Consider the following 14294-nt stretch of genomic DNA (forward strand, 5'->3'; position numbering starts at 1 on the left):
CTGCTGTGTCTGGAAAGGGCAGGGGCTCAGCTTCAATGTGTGGTAAGCATGCATGAGCGTGATGCCCCTGCTGAAGAGCAGAGAAGACGGCAAAGGTAAGGTTACAATTAATTATTTACATAATAGGATTGGTTGGCACTTCGGAAAAAAAAATGGGTTTAGGGCTACAGTTTGGGCACTCTGCCTGTAAAAGGTTCGCCATGACTGTTCTAGGTCAATACTAAGCACCCAATAAAAATCTAGATACAACAGGGAACATTGGCTGTGAAAGAATGGCTGATGTCATTTTACCCTGCTAATCTTACAAAGTAGAGAAAAACTACTACTTTCTTCTCTTGGACTGAATCAATCACTCTCCATTCATGCGTAAAATCTTTCTTGTAGGAATAGATTTTCCCCTCACTGAGGAATAAGATTAGTTGCTGTTCATAAACATCTATGGAGAGGAGAGATGAGGCCAGGTTCCCCTCACACAGTCGACAACATTTTTGTGTCCGCTTCAGTAAGTTAGCTATTGCCGAATATGAAGTCAAACAGAACCCAAGTGACTTTATCTACTTTATTAAAGTTAATAGCCCTGTTGTCTAATACATCTAAGGACTTATTTAGACGTCTGTGCACATCAGGAGATTTCGGACCGCCATGCATGGACTGGCCGTGGGTCTCCCAACTGAAGCATGACCGCTTAATATATTTCTAAATCTGTCACATTAGAGTCATATGATAACCTAGAATAAGTCACTGATGTGGCATAAACATCATGGGAACCCGGCCTTAAGTTAGTGAGTTCAGACTACAGTGTATTGACAGTCTTACATGGACTTAGCCGTATATCTCCTAACCTGAACTTAAGTGTCTGTCAGCACAGAATGACTGTTCAAATCAAGTACAAGCACTCTGTGCAACATGGCGTTGGCCAAACTTTGAAATACACCTCACCTGCTTCTTCCCCTCTAGCTCCTCTTCTTTGATTGACAGCTCTGACTTCATAGAGCCAGAGAAGGATGGATAAAGATGGAGAACAAACAGATGGGAGGTGTACAGTCATGGCCAAAGGTTTTGAGAATGACACCAAAATTATATTTTCACATGATCTGTTGCCCTCTAGTTTTTAATTGTTTGTCTGATGTTTACATCACATACAGAAATATAATTGCAATCATATTATTAGTACCAAAAGGTTATATTGACAGAATGAGTTAATGCAGCAAGTCAATATTTGCAGTGTTGACCCTTCTTCTTCAGGACCTCTGCAATTCTCCCTGGCATGCTCTCAATCAACTTCTGGACCAAATCCTGACTGATAGCTGTCCATTCTTGCATAAGCAATGCTTGCATTGTTGGGGGTGCTTGCACTTGTCAGGGGACGATAGTGCCTGTTGGAGGGGCTTCCAGGGGGGCAATGGTGCTGTTGGGGGGGCTTGCATGGGGGCGATACTGCGTAATTTGGGGGAACTTGCACTAGGCAGGGGGGCGATGCTGTGTGTTGGGGGGGTTTGCAGGCGGCAATGTTGGGTTTTGGGGTTTTAGCAGGGGCAATGCTGCATGTTGCGGGGGCTTGCAGGGGGGCGATGGTGTGTGTTTGGGGGGCTTGCACAGGGAACTCTGTGTGTTTATTAATCTTTTCCCTTTGTTTTTCAAATACAGCTTGTGACTACTGGTATCAGGGTGTAATTGCTCCCCGTCGTCCCACCTTACCGACCGAGAGAACAGTGTGGTCTCATTCACATCATACTGTACCTCCTGTGTCTTGCAATGTATTCAACGAGAGATGATTTTTAAGGTAAATGCAGAAATAAAATTTCTTTATCGTTCCTTTGGGAGACCCAGACCATGGGTGTTTAGCTTCTGCCTCCGGAGGACACACAAAGTACTACACTTAAAAGTGTAGCTCCTCCCTCTGAGCTTATACACCCCCTGGTGAGCCAGTCCCAGCCAGTTTTATTGGTTTGTGTTCAGGAGGCATACATCCACACATGCATTCTCATATGATTTTTTGCTTTTTGGAAAGAGATTGAAGAAAAGCGGGTCCACGTCTGGACTCCCGGCATGTCCCTTCTCACCCCACTGTGTCGGCGGTGTTGATAAGGTTGATTTTCAAGGCTGGAGCCTTACATGCCGTGCTCCTTCACAATCCCTCCTGGGCTCTGGCTTGAAGTGGGAGCCAGCACAGTCTCCATGCATGGCAGGAGACCGGTCTCCATCCACAGCCCCTTGAGGATTCTGTTGGACCGGAGCACTCATCCCCAGGGACCTGGCCCTGCGTCTCAGCAGCTAAGTACCTGAGACGTTTATGTGTTGGGGGTCCCTCTTCTTTATTGTATGGGGAGAGTATGCTGAATGTGTTTTATTTTGACATTTCCGGCGGGTTCTCTAGCTTTCACCTGAGAACCGCGCCGATGGTGCCTGCGCGTCGGCCTCGCCGCTTAAATTTAGGCCCCGGCTTTGCCGGAGGCCTAGTTTCTGTTAACATTCCCTCGCATGTCACGCATGCAAGAGGGACAGGCACGGCTCCTCTCGACGGCCGTTCTGCACAGGGGAGGGACACTCCCCACTGCTGGGGCGTGTCTCCTCTCCTGCAGGTCTATGGCCCTCCAGTTCCCGCTCCCCTACAGGAACGTCCCCTAGTCCCGCCCCCTCTCTTCGCTCCGGCGGCCATTTCTCAGGCAGAGTTCACTCTGCGCTGGGCCTGTCTGCACTCTGCATCCCTGCTGAGGTGCTGTGCATTGGGGGTCCGGGCTTCGGGATCTGGAGGGCACACAACACCGCTTCCAGCGGTCTGGTAAGCCACAGCCGGTCTCCGGTTGTGCACCTCTGTATATTCTCCCTGGGGTTCATTCTCTTGCAAAGCCCCCAACTCCAGCAGCATGTCTCACACAAGGAGCAAGGCTCCAAAGCTTTATTCTGTATGCACTGCATGTAAGCTCCTGCTGCCTGAGCCGAGCACCTGTCCACATTGTGATGTTTGCTCTAACTTGGCGGTGCCACAGCCTAGAGTCTCACCCCCTGTGGTCTCTCAGGCTGCTTCTGCACCTGTGGCTGAACCCCCGGCCTGGGTAGAGTCCTTTTCTAGGTCCATATCCCAGTCATTTGCTGAGTCCATGGGACTTTTGTCCAGGACTTTGATGAATATGCATCAGCCCTCCTCACAGGGTGCCTCTAATACTCTTGCCAGAGGATCCCTATCCTCTGACCTCCGTCCATCAGAGCTCACAGAGGATTCATCATCAGGTCCCAGACCCCGTCCTTCTAAAAGAAGGCGCAGGGTTTCCTCCCCCTCCTCATCCCGCGGCTCTGACTCAAGAGCTGACTCTCAAGATGAGGAGGATGCCCTCACGGGGGGCTCGGAGGCTATGTACCCCATCGATCTCTCCGAGGGTGACTCAGATTTTAGTGACTTGATTGCTTCTATTAATTCTGTACTGGATCTCAATCCGCCAGTCTCAGAGGAGCAACCCTCTCTGGCAGAAAAGCATCAGTTTACCTCGCCTAAGAGAGTAAAGAGTGTGTTCTTTAACCACTCCAGTTTTCAGACCGCTGTGACCCAACCCAGGGCCTGTCCTGACAAACGCTTTCCAAAGCGTGGTTCTGATGACCGTTTTCCCTTTCCACCTGAGGTGGTCAAGGAGTGGTCGCACTCCCCAAAGGTAAACCCTCCGGTGTCTAGGCTCTCAGCCCGGACCGTTGTGTCGGTGGCTGACGGCACCTCACTTAAGGATTCCACTGACCGTCAGATTGACCTTCTGGCCAAATCTGTGTATGAAGCTGCGGGAGCCGCGTTTTCCCCGACTTTTGCAGCAGTGTGGGCTCTCAAGGCCATCTCTGCTTCCCTAGAGGAGATGCATTCCCTCACCAAGGAATCTATGCCTGAGATGGTTGCCTTAACTTCTCAGGCTTCAGCTTTTTCATCTTATGCCATGTCTGCCATGCTAGAGGCTTCTCACCGCACTGCGGTGGCTTCAGCTAATTCCCTTGTTATCCGCAGGATCTTGTGGCTTCGAGAGTGGAAGGCAGATGCTTCTTCCAAGAAGTTTCTTGCTGGGCTCCCTTTTGCTGGTTCCCGGCTGTTCGGTGAACAGCTGGATGAAATTATTAAGGAGGCTACTGGCTGGAAGAGTACTTCCATGCCACAAACCAAGACCAGGAAACCCGCCCAGGGTAGGAATCAATCGAGGTTTCGTTCCTTTCGTTCCTCCAACTGGTCGTCCTCTAAGCCCTCCGCCTCGTCCGCTAACTCAGCTAAGGATCAGAAATCCAACTGGCGCCCAAAAGCGCGTCCGCAGAAGACCGCAGGAGGTTCTGCCACTAAGGCAGCCTCCTCATGACTCTCTGCCCGCTCCAGCCACGTCCTTAGTCGGTGGCAGGCTCTCCCACTTTGGCGACGCTTGGTTAAAACAAGTCTCTGATCAGTGGGTGAGCGATATCATATCTCACGGCTACAGGATAGAATTCTCTTCCAGCCCGCCAAACAGATTTTTTCTCTCAACTCCCCCCTGCTCCAAGGCCGCTGCCTTCTCACAGGCCGTGGCATCCCTGCAGGCAAACGGAGTGATTGTACCAGTTCCCACTCGGGAACGGTTCAGAGGTTTTTACTCAAACCTCTTCTTAGTTCCCAAAAAGGACGGTACCTTCCGGCCCATCCTGGATCTCAAGCTTCTCAACAAGCATGTTCGGGTGCGGCATTTTCGCATGGAGTCTCTGCGATCAGTCATTGCCTCTATGACCCAAGGGGATTTCCTGGCGTCCATCGACATCAGAGATGCCTATCTACATGTGCCAATCGCAGTTTCACACCAGCGTTGGTTACGTTTTGCCATAGGAGAGGATCATTTCCAATTCGTGGCTCTCCCCTTCGGGTTAGCCACGGCCCCTCGGGTATTCACCAAGGTCATGGCGGCAGTGATTGCGGTCCTGCACCTCCAGGGGTTGGCAGTGCTTCCTTACCTGGACGACCTTCTGGTCAAGGCTCCATCCAACGCAGACTGTCAGCGGAGTGTCTCGCTCACTCTCGCCACTCTAGCCCAATTCGGGTGGCTTGTCAATCTTCCCAAATCCACTCTGACTCCGACCCAGAGTCTCACGTACCTAGGGATGCAGTTTGAGACTTTGCCGGCACTTGTGAAGTTGCCCTTAATCAAACAGCAGTCTCTCCAGCTAGCGGTGCGCTCTCTGCTGCGGCCCCGCCGTTATACCCTCAGGCGCCTGATGCAGGTGCTGGGTCAAATGGTGGCGTCCATGGAGGCTGTTCCCTTTGCCCAGTTCCATCTGCGCCCTCTGCAGCTGGACATTCTCCGCTGTTGGGACAAGCGGCCTTCCTCCTTACAGAGGTTGGTGGCTCTGTCGCCACGGAGCAGGAGCTCTCTTCAGTGGTGGCTTCGGCCCCTCTCCCTGTCCCAAGGGCGCTCCTTCCTGGCCCCGTCCTGGGTGATTCTCACCACGGATGCCAGTCTATCCGGCTGGGGAGCGGTATATCTCCACCACAGAGCACAGGGCACTTGGACTCCGTCCGAGTCATCCCTTTCAATCAATGTGCTGGAAACCAGGGCCATGTTTCTAGCTCTCCTAGCTTTTCACCACCTGTTGGCGGGCAGGCACATTCGAGTCCAGTCAGACAACGCAACAGCGGTTGCCTACATCAATCACCAAGGCGGGACACGCAGCCGCCTGGCAATGATGGAGGTACAACGCATCCTTCAATGGGCGGAGGACTCCAAGTCCACATCCCAGGCGTGGAAAACTGGGAGGCAGATTATCTCAGCCGTCAATGCGTGGACGGTGGCGAGTGGTCCCTGCACCCGGCAGTGTTTCAGTCAATCTGCCGCAAATGGGGCACTCCGGACGTGGACCTAATGGCATCCCGTCACAACAACAAGGTTCCTGTTTACGTGGCTCGCTCCCACGATCCTCAGGCCTTCGCCGCGGATGCTCTGGTTCAAGACTGGTCCCAGTTTCGTCTGTCCTACGTGTTTCCCCCTCTAGCTCTCTTGCCCAGAGTCCTGCGCAAGATCAGAATAGAGGGCCGTCGAGTCATCCTCATTGCACCGGACTGGCCCAGGCGAGCTTGGTATCCGGACCTGCTCCAACTGTCCGTAGAGATGCCGTGGCATCTTCCGGACCGTCCGGACCTACTCTCACAAGGTCCTTTTTCCGCCCGAATTCTGCGGCCCTCAAATTGACGGCGTGGCTCTTGAGTCCTGGATTCACAGGACTTGGAAAATTTTCCTGTCCTGGTGTCTCTCTTCCGGCCATCCTCCTTGGCCATTCTCTTTGCCGACCCTTCTGTCTTTTCTACAGTCCGGTCTGCAGCTTCTAAGCCGACCTTGTCCCGTTGGATTAGATCGACCATTTCGGACGCCTACCAGAGTACTCAGGTGCCTCCCCCGCCAGGGATCAAAGCACACTCGACCAGAGCTGTCGGTGCCTCTTGGGCTTTTAGGCACCAGGCTACGGCTCAACAAGTCTGTCAGGCTGCCACTTGGACTAGCCTGCATACCTTCTCGAAGCACTACCAAGTGCATACTCATGCTTCGGCAGATGCGAGCTTGGGCAGACGCTTCCTTCAGGCGGCTGTCGCCCACTTGTGAAGTTAGGTTCTGCCTACTTCTTAGTTTTTCTGTTTATTTCCCACCCAGGGACTGCTTTGGAACGTCCCATGGTCTGGGTCTCCCAAAGGAACGATAAAGAAAAAGAGAATTTTGTTTACTTACCGTAAATTCTTTTTCTTATAGTTCCGTATTGGGAGACCCAGCTCCCTCCCTGTTGCCCGTTGGCAATTTTCTTGTTCCGTGTGTTATCACCGGCTGTTGTCAAGACAGAGTCTCCGGTTGTTCCGGCTCTTGCGCTGTTCTACTTGTGGGTGGCTATTCTCCTTCAGCTTTTGCACTAAACTGGCTGGGACTGGCTCACCAGGGGGTGTATAAGCTCAGAGGGAGGAGCTACACTTTTAAGTGTAGTACTTTGTGTGTCCTCCGGAGGCAGAAGCTAAACACCCATGGTCTGGGTCTCCCAATACGGAACTATAAGAAAAAGAATTTACGGTAAGTAAACAAAATTCTCTTTTTTGCCAACAGTTTTAACTCCTAAAGCGCAGGGGACTTGTGACAATGAAAGAAAAAAAAATCTCTTGTACCAATGTCCAACATTGCTTAATTTTACGTATTGATTTGTTGTATATTTGTATCCCTAATCTACTGTCTCCTCCCCATTCCCCTGGAGACTGTAAGCACCCTAGGGCAGGGTGCTCTCCCCTCTGTGAGGATTGGTTTATTCACGGTAATTTATATTCATATTTTGTATGTAACCCATTCCCATGTATAGCATGGAATCGATGGTTCTCTATAAATAATAATAAATGAATATATATCCTTCTTTTTTTTTTTTTTTTTTTTTTACAGAATTATTAGTATACTTGTTTTAATAAAACTGTTTTAGAATTATGGGATGAGTTTTCATTTCTATAGTTATAAAGCTCGGAGTGACATTAGTGAACAGTCTCTGATGGTTGGATCTGTATCGGGCTGTGTTCACACATTGTTGTAGGTAGTTTCCACAATAACTCACACAGTCCTCGCATTTAGACCACCACTAAATCGTTCAGATCTCCTTTCTATTTTCTGTCTTCAGCAGCCCCCTGATCCTTGCTTATGCCCTCCATTTATTAGGCCCCAGTCATGTTTCTCAGTGGTTCCCGTCTTATGTGGCGACATAGCTCCATGTGGCTCATACCGTCTGATTTAGGTCATATGGGGCAAAACCTTTTTTTTTTTTTTTTATAGACTTTTTTTTTTTTTTTTTAAAGGGGGAACGTAACTTGCTTTTCGCTGAGGGTCTGAAGCTGTTGCCACCACTGTTCCATAGGACAGGCTCTAGCAGAGGTCACACTACATATTTTACAGAAGGGTAACAATACTCCTTAGAAATTTTGAGAAGTAATTTTAGCCAAATAGGAGAACATCGTAATTTGCAGTAACTCAAATCTATAGTACATGGATGGATATCCATAATCAGGGCTGTATTTGGCCTTCGTGGTGCCCTAGGCAATTTAAGTGGTCGTGCCCCTTACCGACAACGTAAAACTATGATTTTGTGCACACAACATCGATTTAAGACGAATCTACTCTGTAACACACTTGAAAAAGTGCTAAACACTATAAGAATGAATATCTGCACTTGCTGCGCACACCTTCAGTTTTATTTAGCTTCTTTAAACAGCTTCAGGTTTTCAAAGACACTAAGTGGTTAAAACAGGTCACTGAACCATTTTTCCTGCTGCTGCCATCAAGATGTTGCTGACTAGCACTTAATAAAATTTCACTTTAAAAAAGATGCCAGTGTTTCCTAACCTGTCCTCCACATGAAAAACTCAAAAGATTCACAGATGTGTAAAGGCCATCGTGTGCACACACCCTAATTGTTCATATACCCTTTAGATAGTAGTTATGTTGCTTGTACATAGACTACAGTTGGCAGAACCCAGAGATAGACAGGCTCGGCTGACAGTCTGATTGTCAGAGGAGTGATGACCCAGCAGGTCCAATTTTGGACTGTGGATCCTTTTTTCTCTTAAGAGGTGAGCCACCGCCAAAGATGTGTAGTAACGTCTGTCTCATAGATAACACAAGCGCACTCAACAAAGTGGGCACTCAGAGAGACAGCTGCCAGCTGAGTGATTGGACACCTGGCTATAGTGTACGGGAGAGTCAGGGAGATAGCTGCCCTCCGAATGATGGGACATCTGTCTATAATGTATGAGAAAGTCAGGGAGATAGCTGCCAGCCAAATTATGGGATACCTGTCTATAGTATGTGGGAGAGTCAGGGAGATAACTGCCAGCCGAATGATGGGACACCTGTCTATAGTGTATGGGAAGGTCCGGGAGATAGCTGCCAGCTGAATGATGGGACAGCTATCTATAGTGAATGGGAGAGACAGGAAAGATAACTACCAGCTGAATTATGGAACAGCTGTCTATAGCGTATGGAGGCTTTAATCAAATACTTGTTTGGCAGATGTATGGCCTCATTAAGACAGTTATTTATTTAGCCTGGCACAATGACCCAATAATGATCTACTATCAAATCTAATAAATTAAATTTTGCTACATCTACATGAATACATCACCAGAACCAACCTCAAATCACTACTACATCACCAGAACCACCATCTGCACACTGCTACATCACCAGAACCACCATTGGTATGTGACTGCATCAGCAGAACCAAGCTCAAATCACTACTACATCACCAGATCCACCATTGACACATGCCTGCATCACCAGAACCAAGCTCAAATCACTACTACATCACCAGATCTAATGCCAGCCCAACATAAAATTGTCTGGCATGAAACTGCAGCTCCTAGTATGTCTGTAACAATGGTAAGGAGATATGACATATAGACTGCGAACCATACAGGAACCACAGTACTGATGGTGCAAGTAGTAGCACTATTAAACATTTAAAAAATACCTTAATTTTTGGGAGATATTGTTATTGTTTTAGGTCCATTCATTCTGAGCTCATTGATGTGGGTCTGGGTCCTGAGACCCCCATAAATTGCTCAAAAGACCCCTTAGAAGTGCATAGCTCAGGAGACAGGACTATGGGGTACTTTACACGCTGCGACATCGCTACCGATATATCATCGGGGTCACGTCGTTAGTGACGCACATCCGGCGCCGGTAGCGACATCGCAGCGTGTAACACTAATGAGCGACGATCAACGATCGCAAAATCGTTCCAAAACGGTGATCGTTGACACGTCGTTCATTTCCTTAATATCGCTGCTGCCACCGGTACGATGCTGTTCGTCGTTCCTGCGGCAGCACACATCGCTGTGTGTGACACCGGACGAACATCTCCTTACCTGCGTCCACCGGCAATGCGGAAGGAAGGAGGTGGGCGGGTAATGTTACGTCCTGCTCATCTCCGCCTCTCCGCTTCTATTGGCCGGCCGCTTAGTGATGCGGCAGTGACTGTGTGCTCTTCTAAAAGAGCTTTTAAGCTGTGGTTGGGGGTTTTTGGAACAGATTCCCCACCAATCTGCTGAGAATTATTGCCACTCACTGCCTCAACATGTCAGACTATCTACTATACTTGCAAACGTCAAACAGAACTTGAAAACTCATCTGTTCAGAGACGCCTATAACCTTCAATGACCTCACTGCCGCCCCACCACCGTGCGGAGCTGCCGCCCCACCACCGTGCGGAGCTGCCGCCCCACCACCGTGCGGAGCTGCCGCCCCACCACCGTGCGGAGCTGCCGCCCCACCACCGTGCGGAGCTGCCGCCCCACCACCGTGCGGAGCTGCCGCCCCACCACCGTGCGGAGCTGCCGCCCCACCACCGTGCGGAGCTGCCCAACCTACACCCCACCTACTGTCTCCTCCCCAAAATCCTATAGAATGTAAGCCCGCAAGGGCAGGGCCCTCTTCCCTCTGTACTAGTCTGTCTATTGTAACTTATATATGTAGTCTGTATGTAACCACTTGTGTACAGCACCATGGAATCAATGGTGCTCTATAAATAAATAATAATAATAATAATTTACAATGCTGCCAATAATCGGAAACCGATTAATGATCTATTTAAACCGGCTGTCAGATCACCCGACGCACAAGCAAAATGTTCGTTTGTCGGGTGAAATGATTTTTCCATTTACATAAATAAACATTTAAAGAAAGGACGATTCCTCTACAAAAATCTCAAACAGTTTAGCTTAAAAGGGGTTGTCCGGTCTAGAATAACAAGTCTGCAGTCCGTCTATGTGTCCCTCTATGGCTATGTGCCAACGGGGACAGTGTCCTGCATGACATTCCGCAGGAGCTCCCAGAAAACCGCAGCACAACTTTGTTTTCATGCTGGGGTTTTATTGCGGAATGTCCTGCGGATACGCTGTGGTCATTCTGCATTGAAGATAAAGTACCATGGCTTCGGCACTGCATCCTCAATGGAGAACAAGTGCTAGAGTCATTGGGGAGTTCATACCTCCATCACGTAGCACCTCACTCTCCGGCCGTGTCTGTCTGCACATTGCCGGAGAAGGTGGGCGAGCCTGAACTAGCTCTGGCTGTCACATGACCGGAGCTTGTGCAGGCCCCACCCACCTCCTGCTTCCTGCTCCTGGCTCTACCGCACTCCTCTGCACCGGAGGAAGTGACTCTGGTGTCTTCTATCAAGGCAGGTAAGTATGGGACACTGCGGAAAAATCCGCAGGAATAATTCACATGCTGCAGATTTTTCCACAGGGAAATCCGCATTATTTCCGCTGCAGAAAAAAATGCAGCATGGGCACAGCAGTTCCAAAATGCCATAGAAATGGCTGGGGACTCGCTGTACTGCGGATTTTTGTAAAATCTCTGGAATTTCCGCGAAAAAAATCGCTGTAAAGTTTGCGAATTTTCCACAGAGTGGGCACATGCCTATGACTGCAGACTTGTGATTCCTCCCAGCGCATTCATGGTGGTCAAGAATGCGGTATGCAGACTCCCAGTCAGAACTCGTCTAGTGGGTACCGCCTCGCTTAATGCACTTGTATTGACCGAGGTGGCGTCCCCTAGTCAGGTTCTAGCTTGGACTCTGCATATGGCATACTTGACCGCCGTTGCCGGCGCAGACACCGGAGAATCCAGAATCCTCGTAGCACACACAGTGCCCTGGGAGGATTCACAAATCTACAGTCACACAGAGTGACACACAGAGTGACTGCAGAGTTGTCATTCTAGACTGGACAACTCCTTTAATATTTGCTTCAAAATAATTTTTTTAAAATGCAAATATGGGGGCTTCAGGGCACCCTTGGCATGTCCTATGCCTTGGTGCACTCTTATATTTGCATATGAAAGCCAGTCCCTTGGGTTGATTAACAGCGTTCACTTAGTAATAGCAGTAAAAATCAGACATACAAGCTGCTATTAGACAGCACTCACTTTTACTAATGGAGCTCTTTCAATAAAAACAAAAGACTTTAAAATACAAATATGAGGGCGTTACGGTGCACCAAAGCAAAGACCTCGCAAACGGTGCACCAAAGCAAAGACCACGCCAACGGTGCACCAAAGCAAAGACCACGCCAACGGTGCACCAAAGCAAAGACCACGCCAACGGTGCACCAAAGCAAAGACCACGCCAACGGTGCACCAATGCAAAGACCACGCCAACGGTGCACCAAAGCAAAGACCACGCCAACGGTGCACCAAAGCAAAGACCACGCCAACGGTGCACCAAAGCAAAGACCACGCCAACGGTGCACCAATGCAAAGACCACGCCAACGGTGCACCAAAGCAAAGACCACGCCAACGGTGCACCAAAGCAAAGACCACGCCAACGGTGCACCAAAGCAAAGACCACGCCAACGGTGCACCAAAGCAAAGACCACGCCAACGGTGCACCAATGCAAAGACCACGCCAACGGTGCACCAAAGCAAAGACCACGCCAACGGTGCACCAAAGCAAAGACCACGCCAATGGTGCACCAAAGCAAAGACCACGACAACGGTGCACCAAAGCAAAGACCACACCAACAATGATCCAAAGCAAAGACCACACCAATAGTGCTTCAAAGCACCCTCATTTGCATTTTAAATAAAAGTATATTTTTCTGCTAATATTAAAGGGAACCTGTCAGCTGGCATTGTGGTCCTGCGCAGGCTCACTTTGATCTGCCCTAAGTAGGCCAGATCAAAGTATTGTACTGTGCCTGCGCAGGACCACAATGCTAGTGTAGATGACATAGGACGCGTCATGCACACAGGCTTCAAAAGAAGAAGGACAAAGATGGCCAAAAGAGGAGGCACCGCTATCGGAGAACGGACATCCATTCGACCAGTCTGCACCGCACCGCCCTTTAGGTATTATAAAGTGATTTTTATGTTGTACACAGTGGCCTGTGCTCTTATATACAGCATGTTAGAATGCTGTATATAAGAGCCCACTGGTGGTGGCCGCAGCTTATAGTCACTAAATCTGGTGACAGGTTCCCTTTAAAGAAGCACTCTGGTAATTTTTTTCCCCTAAACCTGTGTAAATATTAGTGTAGTTTAAGGTCTGTGATAATTCACTCACCGATCACTGTTCTCATGTACCCGACTCCATGATGACTTCACATCCACAGCTTGTCTCTGCAGACTTCCCTCTTCTCCGGTCTTCTGCAGCACATCTCACCATGGTGTCCTGAAAAATAACAATGTTATTATAATGTTCCCAAATAACAATAACCACAAATGCTGTGCCATAAATAAGCCTATGCTGTGGACTGAAAAAAAATAACTGCTCCTCACCGTGCTCCCCGCAAAAGAATATTACTCCACACAATCCCTCTTAACGTACATGGCCTCCACACTATCCTCTCCTATAAAATATTACCACCACATCGTCCCCACTTATATACTATGACCGCCACACTGCCCCCTAATAAGCTAAAACGCCACACTGTCATCCCTTATAAACTATACCCACCACTACTTTCTCAATTATGAAATATGCACACTGTCCTTACATCATGCTGGACCCTCCTCACAATGTCCCATGCATGCTGCTCCTCTCCATATGGGGCTCTCACACTGCCCTTCTCCATACTGAGCCTCCCATGCTGCCCCTTCTTAATGCGCTCCAAATGCTGCCTGCCCCTTTTCCATAATGAGAACTCCATGCTGCCCCATTCATCTTACAAAGACTGCCATGCTACCTCACGCCTAATGCTGAGCCCCCCCACACACTATCTCACGTTTACATTGCTCCACTCCATACTGTGCCCACCCATGCTGCCCCCTTTCCATACTGAGCCCTCATACTGCCCTTGTTCATACTGAACTACCATGCTACCCTTTTTCCATAATGAGCTCCCAATGCTTCCCCCTCTCTATACTTAGTTGATACACACGGCACTTCTGGGGTGGTACACAAGTAAGGTCCCAAACCATTTCAAGTATATGTAGAAACTTGGCACTCAAGATCAATGTGAATAGTGTTTTTTATTGTGAAGAACTTGTAGGACCAGCACAAGCAAATCATTGCCACATAGACAGCGGTGGACACCACGTCATACCCAGCTACGCCGCTCGCCACGGTACTATACTTTCTGATGACCCTCTGCACGCACACTGATGAAGGTCTTTTGACCGAAACATCTGTGCTTGTGCTGGTCCTTCAAGATCTTCACACTAAAAACCACTGTTCACATTGATCTTGAGTGCCAATTTTCTACATCTATTTATTTGCTTTACCGCCATTTTGCCGCCATCTTGGCGCCTTAAAACAACAACTGCGCCATCATCCCCACAAAAAGGCGTGAAGC

The sequence above is a fragment of the Anomaloglossus baeobatrachus genome, chromosome 1 (assembly GCF_048569485.1).
Source record: "Anomaloglossus baeobatrachus isolate aAnoBae1 chromosome 1, aAnoBae1.hap1, whole genome shotgun sequence".
NCBI lineage: Eukaryota > Metazoa > Chordata > Amphibia > Anura > Aromobatidae > Anomaloglossus > Anomaloglossus baeobatrachus.